This window comes from Myotis davidii, unplaced genomic scaffold (genome assembly GCF_000327345.1).
Source record: "Myotis davidii unplaced genomic scaffold, ASM32734v1 scaffold557, whole genome shotgun sequence".
NCBI lineage: Eukaryota > Metazoa > Chordata > Mammalia > Chiroptera > Vespertilionidae > Myotis > Myotis davidii.
In genome coordinates this window covers 1,806,181-1,828,884 of record NW_006289557.1, presented here as the reverse complement: position 1 = coordinate 1,828,884, position 22,704 = coordinate 1,806,181, and the positions used below count along the sequence as shown (strand labels likewise).

Here is a 22,704-nt window from a genome sequence, read left to right as displayed (position 1 = left end):
AGGAATGATAAATTCTAATATTCCTGCCAGCTCTGTGATTTACCTTTGGTTCTCTAGAAATTTGAAAGGGTTAGGTACTTTCCAAAGATGAACAAATAGCAACAGAGCTCTTACTATTTTTTAAATCTTCTTCCAAAAGGTGATGATCACTCCCATTTTTCAAAGAGAAGCCAGCATTATTATCAACAGCCCCTAAACCTTTCAGGGTACCCATCATTTTGTTCCCTGAGTTTGTAAACACTAGTCCCTTTGTCCCTTTCAGAAAAAAATTTTATGTTAATGCTACAAAGAGAATCACATGTCATGAGAGAGATGTCTTCCTTCATCCTATAAAAAGATGTATAACTTTGTCTTTGTCCTTAAAAAACTGCAGTCACTATGTCCCAATGACGTTCCATAACGCATTTGTGACTTTAAATGTGTTTTTTTCTTTCTCATTTCTGGTTTCTAACCCTCATCTGTTACCAAATACCAGCCACATCTTATTTTCTGGATTCAGGTTTTATGTATGTAAGATGAGGTATTAGGCAAAACGACATCCATGTCATTTTGTTATACCTTGGTGTTTTCCACAACAAGGAAATCTGCTCTTTCATTTCCTACACAATTTAAAGGTGTAGAAGAGGAGTGAAACAGTGATGATCATGAGAAGCTATACCTAATGGACATTAGCATCACTCCTGGGTGTGAGAAATTACAAGCCCTAACCGGTTTGGTTCTGTGGATAGAGTGTCAGCCTGCGGACTAAAGGGTCCCAGGTTTGATTCCAGTCAAAGGCATGTACCTTGGTTGCGGTCACATCCCCAATAGGGGGTGTGCAGGAGGCAGCTGATCAATGTTTCTCTCTCATTGATGTTTCTAACTCTATCCCTCTCCCTTCCGCTCTGTAAAAAAAATCAATAAAATATTTTTTTTAAAAGAAAAATCTCAAGTAATAACTGCTCAGTTGTGGTGAGTGTAAGAGACCCACTCCTACTCATTTATTTCTAGCTAGGGAAGGAAGAGCACAGTGATCTAGAACACATAACAAACCTTCCATAATTTCTAACTGCTTAGCATCCAGTTAACAAATCCATTCTTCCTTAGCCACGCTGGCAGAAAGCCACTGATACAACAGATAAGCCATCGCCTGCAATATTTGGAAGGAGGATGTGCATGTCCCAGTGTAGCATGAGCTTGCCCTCCCATCCCAATCATCACCTTCATTGTGTGTCATGACCATTCAATCCTTTGCATGTTAGATCACAAAGTCAGGGAAGTGTTCAGAAGAATTGCAGAAAGAGGAAAACACCCTGACTTCAGTGTCAATAGACTTTCCTGCAACTTTTCTCTCCACCGCTCTCTCTGGATTTCCAGTTCCTTCTCTGTAGTATGAGGGTTTGGAGAGACAAGTCCAACATTTTTTGAGTCAGTTATTCTATTGTACCTAATCACTGTCATCGCAAAAAAAAAAAATCATTTGAATACCTCTGCTCCAAAAGTAATAACAGAACTTAAAGATAACTCAAGAGATCATTTTATTCAGACACAACAAAAAGTAACTTAAAAATCTGATGGTCATCAATTCTCATCTTAAAGACATGAATTAAGATTCAGCAACAGTCCCTTGGCTGAATCTCTGTTGTCCACCATCACCACTAACACAGAACCATAACCTCTCCTTTCAGGGTAACAGGAAGCTACAGGGCTCCTCAAAAAGCCAGTTCAGAAGCAGGATGGTCATTGGCGCATTTCCTGAGCTCTGTATGTTTCAGGGTAAGCAACTCCAATTCCTTAACAGGTCATCAAAGTGCTCATTTTACATGCAAACGCTCTGCATTTGTACTTGGTCCTTATAAACTGCAGAGTTCAAAAACAGACAGGATGCTTTAAAAATATTCAAGTAATACAGAAAATAAAACAGAATATTGCATTCATTACCTGTGAAGTTAGCTAATATATCACACTCACAAACCCAGAAAAGTATACTTCTTTAAATAAAATAAAATAGTTGCTAAATTTAATGTGCTTACATAAGATTAGAATTTTATTTTGCAATGCAACAAATAAAATCTTGTAGCATCCTAATAAAAAGATACATTTCATTTTTAAAAGATGTTTCACTGAAAAGGAAGCAGAGATGAAGCAGACTTCTCAGCACCATGTTTCCTCATTTTATGAGTGGAAATCACTTAACATATTTGAGTGGATTCATTATTAAAAGCATTTGGCATCACAAAGAATCATGCTTCCTTGAAATATTAGCACTGCACAGTATGAGTAACTGATACAGTATTAATTATTTTTAAAAGCATCCATGGAATAATACAGTGTGAACAGTAAAACAGAGACTGAGATCATTTTAATAATCTCTCATATCCAATGAAGGTGCACTTGCTGCAATCATTTTTTTAATCCTCACCAGAGGATATGTTTTTATTGATTGTTCAGAGAGAGAGAGAGAGAGAGACCCATGTGACAAACCTCAATCAGCTGTCTCTTATACCCACCTTGATCAGGGATCAGACCTGCAACCTAGGTATGTGCCCTGACAGGAATTGAACCCCCAACCTTTTGGTGTATGGGATGACACTCCAACCAACTGAGCTACCCAGCCAAGGCTACTTGCCACAATCTTTAAACAGACCCTAGGTTGTGGTATGTGGACAAAGAAACTACTCCAGAAGACCATGATTATAATCCTGATCTTATACTTAAGCAAGACATTTATTTTGTGAAAATAACTTTTTTAAAAAGAAGAGTGAATTGTATTCATTATCTATAAACTTAGCTAATTGAAGTAAGATTTTTCCCCAGCTCTATGATCACAAACCAACGTGCTATAAATATTAGATAATTTCACCTTAAAATATAAATGGAATTAAATTCTCACATAACTTGGAAAGTTTCTTATAGCTTCTCATTGCAAAAGGGGATGGATGATTAATTGGATGATACTTATGATCAAATGTAAAAAATAGTCCTGACAAGTCACTTTGGGCAAAACTTTCAAAAATTTGAAAGAGTTGATTATAGGTACCTACATTAATTTTCAAAATAAGAATATATCCTATTGATATTTTCTCTACCTTGTTTAGGCTTTGGAAGTTTCAAAGGATTCCAAACTAATTTCCGAAAGATGGTATGTTTTTCTATACCTCTTAGAGTCTGTGTAATATTTAAACAAGATAGTATATGGGAAAGCATGTATATTCTACATAGCATTTTAAAGATGCTATATTTTTACCCTCCCTCCATCTCCTTAGCAAAATCTCTCCTTATCCTATACTATTGGAATTTTGTTTCACCTCTCTTATAATTTTAATGCATGCTCTTTTCTACATGAGATCAACCGTTTCTTCTAATTGAAATTGTCTTATTCAATTGTGCATCTACAGTGCTTAGCATAGAACCAGAGTTTTTAAAACAAATAATCAATAATTTTGTTGTTGAATGAAGGGAAAACACAAATTTAAAGTGACTAGAGAATTTATCACAACCAAATGTGTTTTAGGTGTTGTAGGCATAATTTTTCACACAGAATTTCATCTGAAGTTAATACTTAGCCTCCTCTTAAAACATTCAAATTCCTCCCAGACACAATGGGAAAAGTTAGTGGATAGGAAATTCCACTGGTTCCTTTTCAGTGCTTAAAAGATTAAACTTTGCTGTTTTCTTTAAACAAGTTCCTTAAAATCATGTATTCAAAATATACCATGTGGGTTTATAATTGGTAAGGCTTCTGACTAAATAACCTAAACTTAGAAACACCTTTAAACGCATAATACTTTCAGATCACTTATACTCAAAAAACAAAAAACAAACAAACAAAAACCCTAAACGTTTTTAAGCCAGAAGAGAGTCTCTACATTATCATTCCTTTAACCCACCTCATATTACTGATGACGCAACAGAAGCACATGAGATAAAGTGACTTTGGCAAGGTCACAGCAGATCAGTGGCTGAGCGCTGAACAACCCCGAGATGGACTCTGGATCACCTGACTCCAGCCCAGTGCCGTTCCCTTCCTTCCTGTCCTCTCTAATGTATTCATCCAGAACTAACTGACCAAGCAGAAACAACTGGGAAGAGTCAGACCTCTATTCATAACAACTCGTTTCACCATAGTACCCTGTGGTTTATAAAGGACTTCCGAAGACTCTCTCCTGGAGTCCTTCCCCAAACCCCAGAGGCAGGACCTTTACTTCTTTTTACAACAAACCAAGACCCAGAAATGTAAAGTGATATGTCCAAGGTCACAGAGTTAAATTTGAGCCCAGACTTTCTTACTATACACCTAATTCTCTGTACATAAACGCATAGCAATCTCTGTTCCAAAGATACAATCAGGTAAAGAAAAATAATTATTCCACTAGAATCCTCATTTGCATCTAATTAAGACAAGATTCTAAGGGGCATTCCCCAGGAACTTTGTGAAGGGTTTACAACTGTAAAGTTTGCTTTCAAAAGAACCTTAACTCTAACCAGATGAATAACCCATGCAAAAGGAATAGAGGAATGTAAAAAGAGGACAGGACAGCCACCAAAATGCATGTCTAGCAAACTGACCTAGACATCAAGGACAAGAAAGTCTTTCCTTACCAATTTTTTCAGCCTCCACTTTCGAGCTGAGGGAACTAAAGCACCTCTACCACCAGGCCTCAGAAAGTGGAAATCCAGAGTTATCTTAAAGAACGAAAATGATAGCTGTGGCTCTGGAAATGCAGCCCGCTGCAGTTTGACAATCTGTTTGAGGCAGCTCTGCCTCTGTATCTATTATTGTTCAAAAGTTTATAATGTTCTCTATTATCCATGAATGAGTGAGATCAAGTGGTATTTTTCCTTCATTGACTGGCTTATTTCACTTAGCATAATGCTCTCCAGTTCCATCCATGCCGTTGCAAATGGTAAGAGTTTTTGATACTCAAAAAGGTCCTGAGAAGTACAGTCTGTACCCCTGAGTCACTGAGATCAGAGGAGTAACTAAAGACAAGCATTAGAATCTAGTTACAAAGCTGTGACAAGGAACAGCACTCTAGGCTCTGCCGCATTCTAATGGGAGCGAGGAGAAGCCGAAGACTGGTGACAAGGTACAGGCACAGATAATAATGAAGAATCATGCCACTCCCCAATGCACAAGGACAAGAACAACGGTGAAAAGACCATTTTATTTCTCATTTTAGAAACAGCAGAGAAATTGCTTCTGCCCAAGCGAAGGAGGAAGTTTTCATGCCTAACTAGATTTCCTGGGGATAAAGATCGGTAGTTCTCTTCCATGGGCAACAGGAAGTTAAGTCACAGTGAATGTGGTCCCTTCTTTGCAGGGTATCTGAGCTCCTGGGATGAGACCTGAGTGATGTTTCAAAAGAGAAGGAAGGAGAAGTGGAGACTGTGTGTTACATGTGTGTCAGAACACACATGTGCTAGGTATGTCTTTGTCCATGTGGGTATAATAAAAAGTGGTACAAAAACAAGTAAATAAATAATATTACATATCAAGAACTCAATTAACTTTGTATTGTATGTGCACCTAATACGTGTTAAGGCACTAGGATTACAAGGAAGAAAGACATAGTCTATGCCTTCCTGAGGCTTGTAGCTTAGAAGAGAAGCTCTGACATGCACCCCCGTGGTGATAATAGAGTGCAGAAAGAAATCCACGCTGCAGGGTGGGGTCACAGGACCAGAGAAGGGACTTTTCTCATTAGAGAAGGACCAAGAAAAACTTTCCTGAGGAAATTGCAATCTCGTTATTTGTGGATATAAAAATGTAATACACAGGGTGGGGCAAAAGTAGGTTCACAGTTGTTGGTATGAAAACTAATACAATAACTAAGAAGTAACAATACAAGAATAAACTCTGTGTTTTGCGTACCAACTGTAAACCTACCTTTGCCCTATCCTGTACTTTGGGAAGATATTATAAGATCTCTTCCCAGTTGTGTTTTGTTTGAATGAATAATGTAATTATTATTAGCAGTGTATTACTGATAACGAACTTGCTGTTGAATGTGTTTTTATAGTTCTTAGCTTCCCCATGATATACCATTTGCTAATAGTTAAGTCATGAAACCATAAATTTAACAGAATACATTACATTCTTAAGTGCTCACTGAAGACAACATTCTCCGCCCCTTCAAAATGTTTGAATTCTATGTTGTGTGCTTTCAAGACAATGTAAACATGGAAAAACTCTCAAATATATATTGCGGAATGGCATAAGGAAGTTGCTCCCTAAATTTGCTGGGTAAATTTGAATTCAATCAACATTAACCCGTGAAAATAAAAAGAGCCCTGCTCTTCCAGTTTAAGACCTGAGGCCGGCAAGCCATTCTGTCTTTATGACATTACATGGAAGAGTTCGGAGTCCTACAACTATGTCCAAAGCATAGCTCCTTCATTTGAATTATTATTTTTAAAGAAATCCTCGGGGATTTTCAAAACTGGTACTTCCAGATCTCTGAGACTCAGAGCTACTACTTAATAATTTAATCCTATTTATAGATAGCTGGGCTTTAGGATAGGGTGCAATTTGATTTAGTGGATAGAAAAAATAGTATGGGAATCAAGTAACCTGAGTTTTAAGACCTGAATTTAACAGGACTGAGTTACATTTTTTCTTAGCCTCAGCTTTTCCAGGTAAAATCAAGAAGCTAAAAAATGACTTCCAAAGTCTCTTCTGAGCATAAAGATGCTATTACAGTGCTTGAATTCATAAGAGGGTTTTTCTGGGAAATTATTGCTTGAATTGTGAGAGCTGAGACTCATTTCCAATCATGAATGATTGAATGTAGACTTAATCACGCCCATCTCTCAGAGCCTCTAGCAGTTGTTAATATGTCCATTTTGGCATTTACCATATTGCACCTTGAGCAGTGTTGTCATCATGACCCAGGGGAAGTGTCCAATGGATGCCCAGGTAGTGGAAGAGTGAATGAATGTCAAGGCAACTTTATAAAACTAGCTGACATATTCTTGGTAGTCTCTTAACCTTGTAACTCTTCTATGATATTTATGGGTGTTTTCTCATGGGAAAACTACTTTAATGACCCTGATGTCTGACAATATAATATGTTGGATAAAAGAGGAAGCCAGCCAGGGCACTGCTGAGAATTCCACAAAATGCTATCTCTAGGAAACTCTGAGTTGAGATTATGTTTTTGTAAGATTACTTAGTATCTTTTAAAAGTAAAAGAATTCTAGTAGAGATGGGGAGATTGAACACAGGCTTTTAATTTCCTTCCTACCTGAAACACCATTAAAGGTACAATAAAGGTGTGTGTGTGTGTGTGTGTGTGTGTGTGTGTGTGTGTGTGTTTGATAAATCTATAAAGATGAAGTAAAAGGGAGAGAAGAAAACCAACTTTTAGAAATGGGAATTCAGCTGGTAAAGATATAAAGGATTTAGCAGACCAGAGACAGCTGTATTCTAACTCAGCAGTGAGTAAAGAGAATCAACAACCTGAGACTGCAAAATCTCCAGGTTTGTCTAGAAGTAGGGTGAAGAGGAAAGAAATAAAATATGCAAGATTGGTGGGAAGTTTGTTTTTAAGACGGTATTAGAATCTCAAACCCTCTCCTAAACATTGAGCAACTAGACAACTGCCCTCCCCAGTCCCAGTAGAAGACTGGAGATTTACTCTGTAGAGGACTGAACAGAAGTGCTCTGTCCAGGGGGCAGAGTGAGTCCACATTGAGAACTGGGAGATTAAGGGAACATTTACACACTAATTGCTGAGACTCACAGAATCCTGGCAGCCAAGTCTTTACCATCCAGGTGGCAGAAAGAGTCTCCTTTGAGGAATCTTGTAAATAAGAAGAGGTAAAGGTAAGACCTAAAACTACTGGTTTCAGGAACTCCACAATGAAAAGCTCACCAAAATCACCCTACAACTACGATCATTGTCAACAAGCCCCACCCATTCCAGTAACCTGTTTAGCCTCCTACACCCACTGTTAAATATAAACATGTAATTGCATATAAAAACATCTGCAGAAAGTCTCTAACCTGAAAGATAGGAACCAAAACAATGAAAAAGGCTTACTGGAAACAAAGGCTATGGAAGAAGATAACAATTGTAAATATATGTATGTAATTATATATATAATTAATATTCTCAGCAAGGTATTAGAAAATGTTGCTTTAGCAAAATAAGATGGAATAATTTAAAATCAAATAAGATGGAATGATTTAAAATAATAAATAAGGATCTTGGAAACAAAATCTGATATCAGAAATAAAAAAGAAAACCTAAGAGAAAGACTAAAAGATAGACTTGAGTGCATTAACTAGAAAATAAGGGGAAAATGTAAGAGAAATGGAAAATAGTAAATAAAGTATATAAAAATAAAAACATTTAAAAATAAATTTAGTATATCAATATCTAAGTAACAAAGTTTCCAAAAAGGTAAAACCAAATAAAAATTAAAACAGAAGAATAGGAAATCATCAAGAAAAAAATCTTCAGGAAAATTATCTAGATGTAAGGAATAAGAGCTTCCACATTAAAGGAGCCTACTAAGTACCAAGCATAATGGGTGAGAAGAAACCCACAAGGCAAATCGTTATACTTTTTCAAAATTCTAGGGAAAAGTATAGATCCTACAAGTTTTAAAGAGAAAAAATCAGGCATGTTCAAAAATAAAGAAATCAGAATGGCATCAGACCAGAACAACAAAACCAGGAGGGAGAAGACATTATACTGGTGCATTTAAATCTGAAAGAAAATTATTTCAACACAGAATTCTATACCTAGCAAAATTATTGTTCAAATATAAGGGGGGTGAGGAAAATGAAGGTATTTTTATATATGCAAAGGCACAGAAAATTAACTACGACATGTCTTTTTCCCACCAAATTGGGGAATGAACTAGGAAAGAATACAGAGAATTCAGGGAAACAAGACATTCAAACAGAATCCTGCAGTTTTCCAGGGTAATGGAAAGGCAGATCCCAGAATCAGACTAGTGCCCAGGGCATAGATATAGAAGGATATGAGCCATGATGACTGGCAATTGTCTTGTGTTTTTTTTTTGCTCGGATTTCTACCTTCTTTTCATTATTTAGCTCCAAGCCTCTGCCAGTGATGTGAACCTCATCTCAAGGCATTCAGCCAACCAAACAAACAAACAAAAAAAACAGAAAAAAAACTCCTCTTCCCTGGCCGGTATAGCTCCTTTTGTTGAACATCATCCTATGGACCATGAGGTCATGGTTCGATTTCAGGTCAGGGCACATGCCTGGGTTGCATGCTCAATCCCCAGTGTGTGGCATGCAGAAGGCAGCCGATCAATGATTTTCGTTCATCATTGATGTTTCTATCTTTCTCTTCCTCTCTGAAATCATTAAAAATATATTTTTTTAAAAAAACAAGACAATTATCAACCACAGACAAAACCTTAAAAGGCAAATAAGAATAATCATAGTTCAACTTGCTTAGTCATGGAAAGTATTTACCCAGTCAAAATAATGTCACAACTAAATATTGACCCAACAAAAGAGCTATGTATCAGCCCCGGGAAGACGGTGGGAAGGATGCCTGTTATGGTGAGAATGTGATTATGAGAGAGAGAGAATGAAAACTTCTTTTTTATGGTGATGCATGAAAAATAGAGGTAAGAAATTGAGAGGCTGTAAAAAGAGACTATTATTTAGAATATGGAGGTAAATAGCAAAAAGAGTTGAAAGTGTTTCTCTCTGGAGAGAAAAAAATTTGAGGGAGAGAACGAAGAACTTTGATAATATACTTTCTATGTGACAAAAATAATAGGTTAAAAAAAAGAAAAGGAATAAATCACCTCAAATTTTATTCACAAGGAATTGTCTTTATACATGTCTTGCTCCAGAAACATTTCTGAAGGACTAAGTAACACAGGAGGCTGCAGGGTGACCTCCGTGACACCCTCACAGCTTTACTAAGACCCGATTCAGTGGTCAGTCTAAATCAGAAGAGGTTGCTCAGAGAAAAGACAAGGCTGCCCTGGCCATCTGTCTCACTGCTCCTTGTGGTTATTAAATGAAAATCATCTGCTGACCTTCATTTTCGCAATCTTGTTCATAAATCTCTCACTGGCCAGCTGACACCTTCTCTATACAAGACAGTCTTCTGGATTTTTAACCATTGATTGTGGCTCTCCAGTTTGACAGTGTTTTCCTAGAACTATTTTAAGACTTTTATCCAAAAGCAGTATCTTTGTGAGGTTCCTGTACTTTACAGCTCTATGTTGAGTTACCACTAAAAGCTCAGACTGGAAAGTACTACACTTGGAATTTATTGAAACAGTTTAGCAAACCTGAATCCATCAGACTCAGCAAAAGCCCAGGGCTATGGGTTTGTACCAGAGGTTATAATAAGGCAGTTTTGAGAGTTGTACTGATAGCTATATTTTGGTGAGTACTTAATATATGCCAGGCAATGTGGTAAGCACTTTTCTATATTATCTCATTTAATCTTCAAAACAACTCTATGAATAGGTACTATTATTATCTCCACTCTATAGATGAGAAAATCTACGATCAGGGAAATTAGTAACCTTGCTGAATATCTTCAGCTAGAAAGTAGACAGACAAAACCCAAAACCAGAATTCAGTTTAGAAACTATTTTTAATCTCTCTAGCTTCTCTAAAGAAAGAGAGGCAGAATATGAAAACATGCCATTGAAAGAGTGATGATAAATTTGAAGGCAAATAGTATTTCATATACTTAAGGATAGAAGAGTGTCAGAAACTTCATATCAATAGTTGCTTAAATAGTTTGCTCTATCATTATAATTCTGAGACTTAATAATAATGTAAAGATCTTCAGGGAGCAATTTTTAAGTTGAACACATTTCAAAAAGATTCTTTGGACCTTTTTCCTAAAATACCAATCTGTAAGTTTTGGTGTAAAAATTTGGAGGGATTGAGAGCCAAAAGGAGACAGAAATAAAACTCACTTCCATTAGGTAAAGGAAGAGTGTCAGCAGCAGAGGTTGGAAAAAGTCAGAGACTGAAATACTGACCACAGCATATACCCTGGCCATGGCAGTGGGCTTATAGATACACCTTGCTTTGTACGGTAGATATTTTCTTGAAAACCTAGGGAATAATCGATTTGCAAGTAGAATTGAATTCTAAAATCCCTGAGAATCTAATTTTAAAAGACAATTATTAATTATATTAATTAACATTTTTGAAATGTAATTTATATGCAACAGGCCTCCATGATTTTCTCCCAATTTCTTTTTCATGGTGTGTCATTCACTGTATCTGTCTCCAGCCCTACCTGCTTTATGAGGGCGGGGACTTTGTCTTGTCCCTCCCATATTCAGCACCTAGAACAGTGTCCAGCATCATAAATATTTGCCGGATTAATGAATTAACCAATCACTTAATATTTCCCTAGTTGCTACATGTATATTAGTGACTATTTCCCTTTGCTTGTACTATTCTGTCAGCCTGGGATACTTTACCAATGTTTCAACACCACCTTTTCTGCAAGACCTACCTCAAATGCCAGCTCCTTTTTTCTGTATTCCCACAAAACATATTTCTCTATCTGGTGTAATCATAGAGGATGTAAACCTTGTTTCACTCATTGGTTCCTGGCCTATAACAGCTATCCAGAGCAACCCACACAGAATATATGATAGTGAAAGTAAATGTAAAATGTAGTCTACATTTTCACATGCATTGCCAACTGTCAGTTTTTCCTGGGATTCTGTTTGGGTCTACCTTCAAAAACTGGTCTTCATGAGGTCAGAAACTATGTCACTTTTCATGTTGTGTACCAATGACAAACAATGTGCATGGTGTAGATAAACGGAAATGTCTACATCTAAACATGGATTTGTTTTTATTAACTAACTAGCCACTGTGGTTGTGGACAGTGCTGGGTAATTTTCTAGATGTAATCATGGTGACGCCTTCAAACTGTGGTGTTCCTCACGAGAATTCTAAGGCATGGTCCCTTATCTGACATTCTTCAATAATAAGAAAAATGTATATTGTATATACATGTAAATGTATACTTACACATTTATTTCTAGATACAATACTGAGGTACAAGAGAGTCTTAGATGAGGTTGTCTATACCAGTGGTTCTCAAAATATGATCCCTAGACCAGCAGCATAGGCAGCCTCAGGGAACTAGTTAGAAATGCAAACTCTCAGGCCCACCCCAGACCCACTGAATCAGAACCTCTGGGAGTGAGACTCAGAAATGTGTGTTCTAATGAGCCTATAGGTTATTGTGATGCAACCAATGTCTGAAAACCCCTGACCGGGCACCCTGGGCAGAAAGTTGTCCTCACTATTCTGACATGAACATAGAATGTTTCCTAGACCAACGATGTCAATTTTCCTATCACGAGAGTTAAGTTTTATCTCCTGAGGAAACTGAATTTCATGTTAGGCCAGACAATGGGAACAAATTAGTCAAATTCTGATTAAAAAAAAAAAAAGATCAGCAGATTAACCAATTGGTGTCACTACTCTAGTTTTTATAGCATGACAAACCAGCATGATTTAAAAAGTATCATTTTAAACGGTGCCTCACAGCTTCATGGCATTCTGGTGGTTGCAACAGAGAAAAATGAGTGAACTGGAACCAGAAAAGGCGAAGGAGAAGGCTAATGAGAGCAGCAGGGGTTAACAGTCCATAGAAGAGCATGAAGGAATGGAACCAGTTCTAGACCAATCACAGCTGGTGTCAAAGGACTGGGGAGGGGAAATGGTAGGGGAAGGAAGGAATCTACACTAATAAAAGACAAAGATGCTAATTGACCATAACTTCGCTACACCCACCAGCCAATCAGAGCAACTATATGCAAATTAACCCAGCCAAGATGGCGGTTAATTTGCATATACTGGCTGGGAGCGAAGACTGACAACAATGTAGAAGGAAGTGAAGCACTGCAGAAGGGAGCAAAGTAGAGGCGGCGGAGACAGGAACAGAGCCAAGGCCGTGGAGGCGGAGGCGGGAGCAAAGCAAGCCGGCGGCAGAGGCAGGAGGGAAGTCCGCCTCAGCAGGTTTTGCTCCTTTCTATGCTTTGCGCCAGCCTCAGGAAGCCCTATTCTTGCAGGAATCTTCCTGCAACAGGCCTCTAGTATGGTAGTAAGAGTTAAGCAAGATGGCAGCTTCCGGCATCAGGTAGAAATCCTGCCATGCTTCAGGAATGTTACATGTGGTGCGAGGGGTACCAAATCCTGCATCCAGTTCTATGCAAGGGGGCTACCATGATAGTGGGGGAGTTTAAGGCAAGAATCCAAACCCACACAGGAACATAGGAAGTAAGAAGACTAAGGGTCAGATAATGACTATCAAAGCAGAGGCTGTTGTTATTGAATGCTGATTTTATGTTTGGAGTTATATATTCTCTTTATTTGTCCCTGGAAAGAACAATTGTACAAAAGAGGACTCAAAGACACAGAGATATGTCCTACCAAAGTCACAGGGATTAACAAGTTGCTAGTTATGTATGTGATTTCAAGTTTTGTAATCTTTCTCTCACTTGAATGAGCTTCCCAGATAGGCAGAGCAGCTACTCAAGGGGAGCTGAGGAAAGGAAGTTGCAATCCCATGCCTACTTACGGTTATGGGTTTGGAGCCAACCCAAGGCTCAAGAGAGCAGCAGGCTCTTTCTCAAGCCCACCTGAGAGCAGGCAGGAACTGCTGGTATCTCCCTGAGTCTGGCTCTCATTGGTCCAGGGTTTGGGGGAGACCAAGCAATAAAGGATAATAAAGTGTATACTAAAAAGTAATAAAGTACATACTAAATTTAGTATATGTAAACAGCTGGATTCATTTTTCGGTAACTAATTGACTTACCAGACTTGAAAAAGTATACCCTGGATGTTCGCTCGTAGTTAGGCTCACAGACTCTGAAGCCAGTCTGCCCTTTACTAGCTGTGTAATCTAGACAAGTTACTGAATATCTCTATGCCTGGGTCTTCCATTCCTTGAAACAGGGATAGCAATAGTGCCTGCCTTACTGGATTGCTATAAGGATTAGTTGAGTCAATGTATATAAAGCAGTGTTTGGTCCATACTAAAAGATACATCAGTAGTATTCAAAAGACTCAGTTATCTCCTCATGGCCCTTTTAATGTCCCACAGGAATAAAGCATGGAATCATGGCTCATGGAGAGATTTGCTTGAGTTCAGCTTAAGTAGACTGTTTAAGCGCTTATAACTGAATCTAATGTCTAGTGATATATGCTTTATTAAAAACTATAATAAACTATTGATAAAAGATTTGAAAATGAAAAAGAATTCAGTCACAATCCAAACACCATTAACTAAATATTGGCAATTTTTGCATATTACCTTCTACTCTTTGTCCATGAATCATACAAATTTACATTATTGTAATCAATACATAAATCCACATCACTGTTTTTATAATCATCATCAGATCACAAGTGTTTCTGATTACAACTCATGCTCACTAATACGTTAATGTCTGTTAAATAGTTCACCCCATCATTACATTTTTATTTGCACAATCAAGAAATTAAGCTTACCAACCATAAAGCTCTTATACTCTTGAAAACTTTCATCTAGATACAAAAAATATGCTTCTTCAAACTCAAATGATCAGTAGCCCATCAAATGTCAGAAAAGATGACTATTGGTTTATAAGTTGTTTGAAGACAATGAGGGCTTGATTGCAATTATTTTTCAATAATATATTGCTAATGACTGAGAACTGAAAGAAAATCAAATATCCTTTCTATAATGGTAAATGTTGGCAAAACATTCAGCTCTTAGACTCTTGGCGTTAATCTGTTTATCTTTTCTTTTTTTAGGGGGAATGCTGATTTGGGTTGGGAAAGAGGAGAAAACCGTATTCACCAAATCAACTTCACATATGACTAATGTATAAATAAACTGATCTTAATTGTAAAAACAAGATATGTGTGAGGGTAAAAAAATGTTACAGAAACATAATGTACAATCTGCTGAGCAAAAATGACACTGAGTTAGCCAAAGAAATAGGAGAGATCAAGGTGCCAAATATAAAGCCTTAAACAGAACATATCCACTGTAATTCCTACATAAACACATCACAAATGCTTGTTCTTACAATTCCAGAGTTGAAAAGAATTTTGTCACTAATCTACCCTTGTTTCACAGGTGAAGAAACAAGGACTGAGAAAGGAAGTGACCAACTCAATGTCACACAATGAACTGAAACAGGAAGTAGGATTCAAATCCAAGTCTCCAGCCTCCTAAGCCAGGACACAGCAGCCACCCACCGGTTCAGACATAGTTGGGCCTCTATTGTGGTCACAATTATGAAATCTATAGACAGCCAAGTAGCAATTTCCCAGCTGTCTTAATGCTTTCTCACTTGAAACCAAATTAATTGTTCAACCCAGTTCAATTGCTCAACCCAGTTATAGACCCAACAACTTCAGTCACACAACTCACAGCATTAAACAGCTAGCTCAAATCTACAGTGGTTCTTAAAAAATGAATGTGGCAATTATGACCACCCTGACTTATTTTCTATGGACATCAAATGTAAGGAGGAACAAGTAAAGAAAAAATACAAACAAGCAGTTTCTTTACTAAGAAACTAGAAATGAATAAGCAAATAGAGCTGAAGAACGGCTTAGGACACTGAACTCCGGAGAGGAGAAGGAAGAGATTTTTCCCCAGATTCCACCATCGAACGGAGGGACTAGAACATGAACCCAGGTTCTCCAGTGTATTGTCTAATGTCAGTTTTATTTCATCAGAACATGCACATGTTTTCTGTGCCTCCGTGAGTCACCCCAGTATACAATCTCATAGTCCCATCAGTATGCATAGCCCGGTTTGAAAAGCTTGGCCTTAGAAACTCTAACACATAGCAGATAGTCAGTAGATGCAGATTATTAAATGAAGCAATCAATCATCTTGTTCTAAAATTGCTTTGGTTGTCTCCTTTGCCTTAGTATTATTGAGGGTTTTGCTCTATTTGCATTATCAGTTTGCTTTTCATGCTGATGCTGATGCAAAGTCCATAAATAAAAAGTACCTGTGCCATTTCATTTTAAATTATTTGAAGGCTTGCAAATACAGTGACATTTACATGACAACCTTTCTTTTGACATATAGCACATATTTCTCCTCTAAGTTCCAGAAGAGAGAAAGAAGTAAACCAAATTCAATTTTAGATTGTGTTGGAAATGCTGAAAATATTTTGAAATGAAAGAAGAGCCCTTGTAGAAAACTGCTTAAATAATCTAATTTTAAACTATCCAGATTCTAACAATTAGAATGATTATGTAATAAATCTTGTGTAATTCTCTTATTTGTAGATCCTCTAAGCCCAATTTAGTACGTGAATGAGATGAAGGGCATAAACATTCTGACTTTTTTTTTTTTTTTTGGCAATCAGAAACATATCTAGATGATCAGTTTCCAAAAAGCTGAAAAGGCATTTCCTAATTTGCCTTGTGCTAAGGTTTGCTCACCCTGTTTGAATGTTAGCAGTGTTTGAGGGTTTCAGCAAAACCTAATTGTTTCACATGGGTGACAAGTGTAGGAATGAATGGGATGGGGAGAGACGGACACTTGGAGATTGGCCTTGCTGCTTCTTCCTGCCTGCTGGTTAAACGAATGTTCCAGTGTTCGATGTGTTTGGTCATCTTCTGAATGGCCTCTGCAAGCTTCTGGATTTTTTTTCCCTGCAGCCTAGTCCCTTTTGGGCTGCTTCTCAGGTTAATGGCCTGTCCACAAAGAGAAGAGAAACAAAAACCTAACCGTAGAACAGCAACTTCCCTGTGTTTCTTTCACAGAGTTTAAAACCTCACTTTCAATGACCTGTCCTCTCCGAATCACTGGCAGGAGGGTCTGTTTCAGGTAAAATGCAAGACAGAGTATGCGCTAAAGAAAGAAAGACGGTGTCTGTGCAGGGACAACAGGTGTCCGTTGGGGCTTCTGCCAAGGCACTATCCATCCGCTGCCTCACAGCCCAAAATACCATGGTCTGCCTGGGTGGGAGTCCTACATTCCAGAGACAAGGAGAAAGAGACTGTTTCGAAAAGTAACTGAAGAGGAGAGCAAACTAAAATTAGGACTGTAGACATAGATCCTGGAAAAACCCCACCGTGCTCTGCCTGCAAGGATGTTAACAAGGAGATGAGGATGAAGATGTTGGGGAAACTAAGGTCATGTGTCACCTTAGCCTCAGACACTCTCCATGTCCATGTTGCATCCCAAGCCTGGGATACAGAAATTAGGCCTCTCTTCTACATGTACACCTTCTTAACACTAAAGAGGGTGACAATAAAAATCAAGGCCCAGGCAGTAGGAGTCCTGTAGTGTTCCTGATAAGGGACGCAGGTACATGTTATAGTTTCATAGTAACCACCCTGTAGCTCATTTATTGATTCATAATTGAAGGTGTACATCCTAATCACCTGATGTGCTTCTTAAATATCTAAGCCCCACATATCCTGGGGTACCCAGTCATTCTGCTGTGCACCCCTGATTAAGAATCTGTTTGTGGCCATATTTTACACATCTATGTTTTAAACCCATCGAAGATATATAATACTTGACCCAATATATCTCCACCTTCAACCCCATAAGATGTTATATAACTGCCTCAAACTAAGCCTGAGCAACACAGAAATAAATTTAGGTATTCTAGGAGTAACTGTAAAACATATAAAATATGTGTAAAAGAAGTCCCTCTTTATACATGGAAGCCTTTGTGGAAACCAGAGGAGATACTGTTGAGTGTCTATGTGGGATGCTTGCTGCTAAAACTACAAAGGTGGCAAAGGACCAATTTCTCCCCTCTAGGACCTCACAGTCTAGTGAAAAGACAAACACAGCTAACCATGATGAAAGACTGACTCCAAAGAAATCTAAATGCTTTATTGGTATGGGTTTAAGTTCATACTCATATTATGGTATGGGGCCTGAGGTGGGTGCAATAATTCATATTTTATAGAGAAACAAAGTTAAGATGTGTTGCCTAAGTCACTTAGTCTTTCTGAGCCTGTTTTGTTATTTATAAAATGAAGTTAAAATGTCTAATCTCAGAATTTTAAGAGAGATGACAATAAAAGCCCATTAAAAAGATACAAAGTGTCTCATCAAGAAAAATCACAAATCCATTCGTGATCACACAGCACTAGAAGGGTTAGTACTTCAGAAGCTTAAAGGCAGAAAAGAACAGGGATGAGAGAATGATAGGAGATAACTACCTGGCCACCTCTAGACTCATTGCTAATGCTAACGAGCCTCATAATAATCACACGATGGGTTACTAGCTGGGTATCGAGTCAGTTAGAACAGCTTTTAGAGTGGATACTTAGCTTGAGTTCAAATGTTCTCCCACACAACAATTTTGTTTAAAGAAACCAAAGGGGGAACAAAAGACAGGCATTATTGCTGTGGAATGTTAAGTGCCTCTCTGGTGGTCATTAATTACTGGATGATTTTATATCCTAGCCTGCTAGGTAACCTACCCTACTTCTGAAAGATAAATGACATGCAATGTTAGAAATGCATAAGAGATACACAATGTTAGAAATCCACGGTCTGTTTGCGTACTTCTAAAATGTAAGCTCCTGGATGGCAAGCCAATGCACTATTTATATCTCTCTCTCCAGAATTTAATAATGTGTCCGAAGCAATGTGGCATCTCAGTAAATATACTGAATCAAACAAATTGCACGTCCTCTAACAGTTAAGAATCCTGAGACTCAGACAGGAAAACTATATCTAATGATGTAATAAAAGTTACACTGGAGTAAGAACAAGGATCTCCTCCATCCAATGCCTATTCTGTTACACTATGTTTTTTACTGCATTTTATTTTACTTATCTCACTACCATGGCCTCAGTGTTTTAGTTGTTTTTAGTCACAACGGAGCTTTTCTTAAAATCACTTCCCAGTTCTCTAAATGAGTTACAGCGTAGACATTTTCTTTCCCTCCTGTAGGGTGAAACGTTCTGTTTTCAGAGACATAACTGTTCTATACATTAAATGCATTAGTTCGTGGCTCTGCTTGGACTCTAATGGATGGTGTGAAACCCAGAACAGAGCTGAACATTCATTGGGAACATATATACAGCTCTCTATAGAGGAAGCAGATCAAGTTACTGACTTCTATGTTCTGAAATCAAATTTATGCTTCTGTCGCCCTCCTGGTAGCCAAACATGTTTTGCCTCTCCTAACTTACAATCTCCTGGTGCATAAATAGGCATGATGAAGTAATCAAAGCTATGCAGTTCAACCTACACAATCTGAGTCCCTCAAGTACACATTTGCATAGGTAAATGGAAATGTTTTATATGGGGCAGGCTCCTGGGTAGCTGCAGGTACGTTGCACAAGAAGGACAATCTATTAATGGGGATATGAGAGTGAGATCTTTAAGATCAGAGATTGCTTCTTAGCACATTGGGAATATAGCAGGTGCTCAATAAACATTTGTTTACATAAAGAGCATAAAATTACAATGCAGATTGTAAAAAAAAAATGCAGTACGTAAGGGACAAATTAGATATGGGGAGGTCAGGGGAGATTTTATGGAACAAGGGCCATAGCAAATCAATCTCAAAAGAGTTGAGCAGAGACATATGACAACGGGAAAAGGGTAAAGCTATATTCACTCTGTTAAGATGTACCTTGAGTTAAAAAGTCTAATATCACACTATCATGGATATATATCAGGGCATTGTCAGGAGCTCAGAATAGACCTAGAAAATAAGTGTTTAAAGATAATCAGGGTTGAAAGTAAATGGCTTGAGGAAGAGCAGAGAGAGGATATTTAAAAGTGAGTTTGGCCTGGCTGGTATGGCTCAGTGGTTGAGCATTGACCTATGAACCAGAAGGTCATGGTTCATTTCCCAGTCAGGGCATATGCCTGGGTTTTGGAGGTGTAGGAGGCAGCCAATCAATGATTCTCTCTCATCATTGCTGTTTCTCTCTCTCTTCCTCTTTCTTCCTCTCTGAAATCAATAAAAATATATATTTTTTTAAAAGTGAGTTTGTTTCTGATCTAACCATGAAGCAGGCAATTTATTTTCCTTTCATTTCCATTCTGTCCAGAAGCAACAAGAAGACCTATATCATGATTACATATCCAGGAGCTTCCAGATTGATTAGTGAGATCTACTGAGGGGCCTGAAGTGATGTCATTCTCAGATATAATCAATTCTCCAAGATCTAGACCAGTGCTTCTTAAACTTGCATGTGTATATATAAAGGACCAGCAGACCTTGATGAACTGCACATTTGATTCATAAAATCTAGGGTGAGTCCTGAGAGTCTCCATTTCTAACAGGTTCCTAAGTAATGTCGATGTGCTTTAATGCTGCTGGTAATGTGGTCTGTGGACCACACCTTGAGTAGCAAGGATCTAGACCAATGGGTAACTCTAGCTATCCATTAGCATCAGTTGGGAAGCTTCTTCAAAATACCTGTGCCCAGGTTCCACTCCAGGACCAATTAAACCAGAATGTCTAGAGATGTGGCCTAAACATTCTTTTGCTTTTAAAAACTCTACAGGTGTTCCTAATATGCCAGCCTGATGTCAAAAACATAGCTAGACAAAGACACATATAATACAGTTGTCAGGAGAGGAGGAAAATAGGGGAGAGCAAGCGAGAAATGATGGATGATGATGATAGATAGATAGATAGATAGATAGATAGATAGATAGATAGATGATAGACAAATATCTTTCCTCACTCTAAATCTGTGCTTCTCAAACTACCTGGGGATTTTGTTAAAAGAAGTTTCTGATTCAATACAAATTACCTGGGGATTTTGTTAATACACACTTCTGATTTAATTGTCCTAGAGTAAAGAAAATATCCTGCAGTTGAAAAAAGCTAGTTAGTTTTCAACCCACATTTTTATTATCCAGAGACTAATTCAGTGGTTCCTAAACGTCGTTGCATCAGGGATCATTTAAAACTACCTATATGTTTTGCACCCTAATATTCTGATGTAATTGGCATGGGGTGCCACTTAGCCCCGAGGATGGCCACAAAGCATGCCAGATGATTCTACTGCACAGCAAAGTTTGTGAGCCACTGCAAGGCACAAATTCTGTCAAAGCTGTTCCGACTGTGCACCAACCAACCCAAACCTTTGAAGCTATATGAATTACCCTGGTGCATGAAGATCACTGAAATTAGATGGAGACTCGATTGCTAGGGCAACTGATCTATTTTCCTCTCTTCTTTTCCCTGGATGACAGGAAGTGGGGAGCAAAGCAATAAGGAGAGAAACAAAAGAAAATTGATCTTAGTTGTAAATAACTGAAGTCCAACTTGCTAGAAACTCTGGACAAGTGCTCAAAGGAAGATTTGCAAATGCTAGAGGTAATGTGAAGGTTGTCAAACGCAAGTGACAGGAGTCAATAATAATTGAGCCATTCGATTTTTTTCTGAGATAAAGAACTCTTGAACCCTCAACTGAATCATACCATAATACTCTTGTAATCTATATTAAAAGAGTTTCCAGCAGAAAAAAATAATTATATGTACTCACATTTCAGAATGTCTTCCTAGAAATAGATTTGAATCTGTTGGGGAAAGAAGTTTGTACATGGCAGCGTAAAGTATAAAAGATGGACCAATTTGAATGGAACACACACCTCTTGATATACTAATACAAATTTTAAGTTGGCTACAATGTTTAGCTGTTCCAATTTCGTCAACTTAGAAAATAAAGCCAATATGTAAAAAATGTATCCATTCTTAATGTGGTCACTACCTAGCTAACTCAGCTTTGTAAAGGAAACCCAAGTGCTAACATGCATAAAAACATTTATGATGCGTTTTGTGTGAGGCAACATGGTACCTGTGCAGAATAACCACAATATTGGCTTGGGGCAAAATGCTTCACTGCCTTTTGGTCAATGCTGTGATTCATGCCTGTATCACTGTTATCTGAATAACTATAGAAGTTCTGGCCTAATTCTTCTCAGATATATTTCTCAGATTCTTTCTCCTTTCAAAACCAAGACTGGTAGAATATCTAGAACTCTACTACTGCCAATTTGAGATATAAACCAACTGGAATTTTGAGTGACATGTAATATATTTTATGAGCAAGGAAGGAAAATAAAAAAGTATTGCTAAGGGATACATCGTCCTTATGATGGGCCAGGAATTAGTATATAAATTGGAGGCCAAACATTACCAAGGATCATTGCCAAAAAAACAAACACAAAAACAAGTTAATAACCATACAGCAGGTGTCATCTAAGCACACAAAAATCTATTTCATAGTAAAATAATACTCTCTCTGTCTGCCATTATGTTCCAGAAATACTTAATAAACTGGAATATTACAGACCTCTATGAGTTAAGACTGGTTTCTCATTTTAAAATGGATTCTATAATAAAGTTAATAAATATATGCCTCTTTAGACTTATACATGTATATGTAGAAATATAAGTATTTGGATTTTCTCATATATGTACACCACTGCTAGTCATTGAAGTGCTCATCAGCGAATCACAACAATAGTTTTTCTAAACTAAAAATTGCTAACTAGTCTGAATTCATGTTAATTCAGTTCTTTTCATACCGTAAATACTTACCTAGGTTCAAATACTTAACTCTACTAATTACTTAAAATACTTCCTTGAACACAGACCTGCTATCATTCAGCATGCTAGTTTTATTAATCAGCCCAGAAATAGGAAATCCAGCACCATCCCCTGATCCTGAGCACATTAGCACAATGACTGACATTCCTGGTTTAAAAATAACACCTTGT

General features: G+C 37.7%; 1 protein-coding gene across 1 annotated transcript in view; it reads right to left on the bottom strand.

Annotated features, from left to right (window-relative positions):
* Positions 1-22,704, bottom strand: part of FGF12 (fibroblast growth factor 12) — a 514,802-nt gene that overhangs the window by 490,995 nt on the left and 1,103 nt on the right. The gene's annotated exons all lie outside the window — the stretch shown is intronic.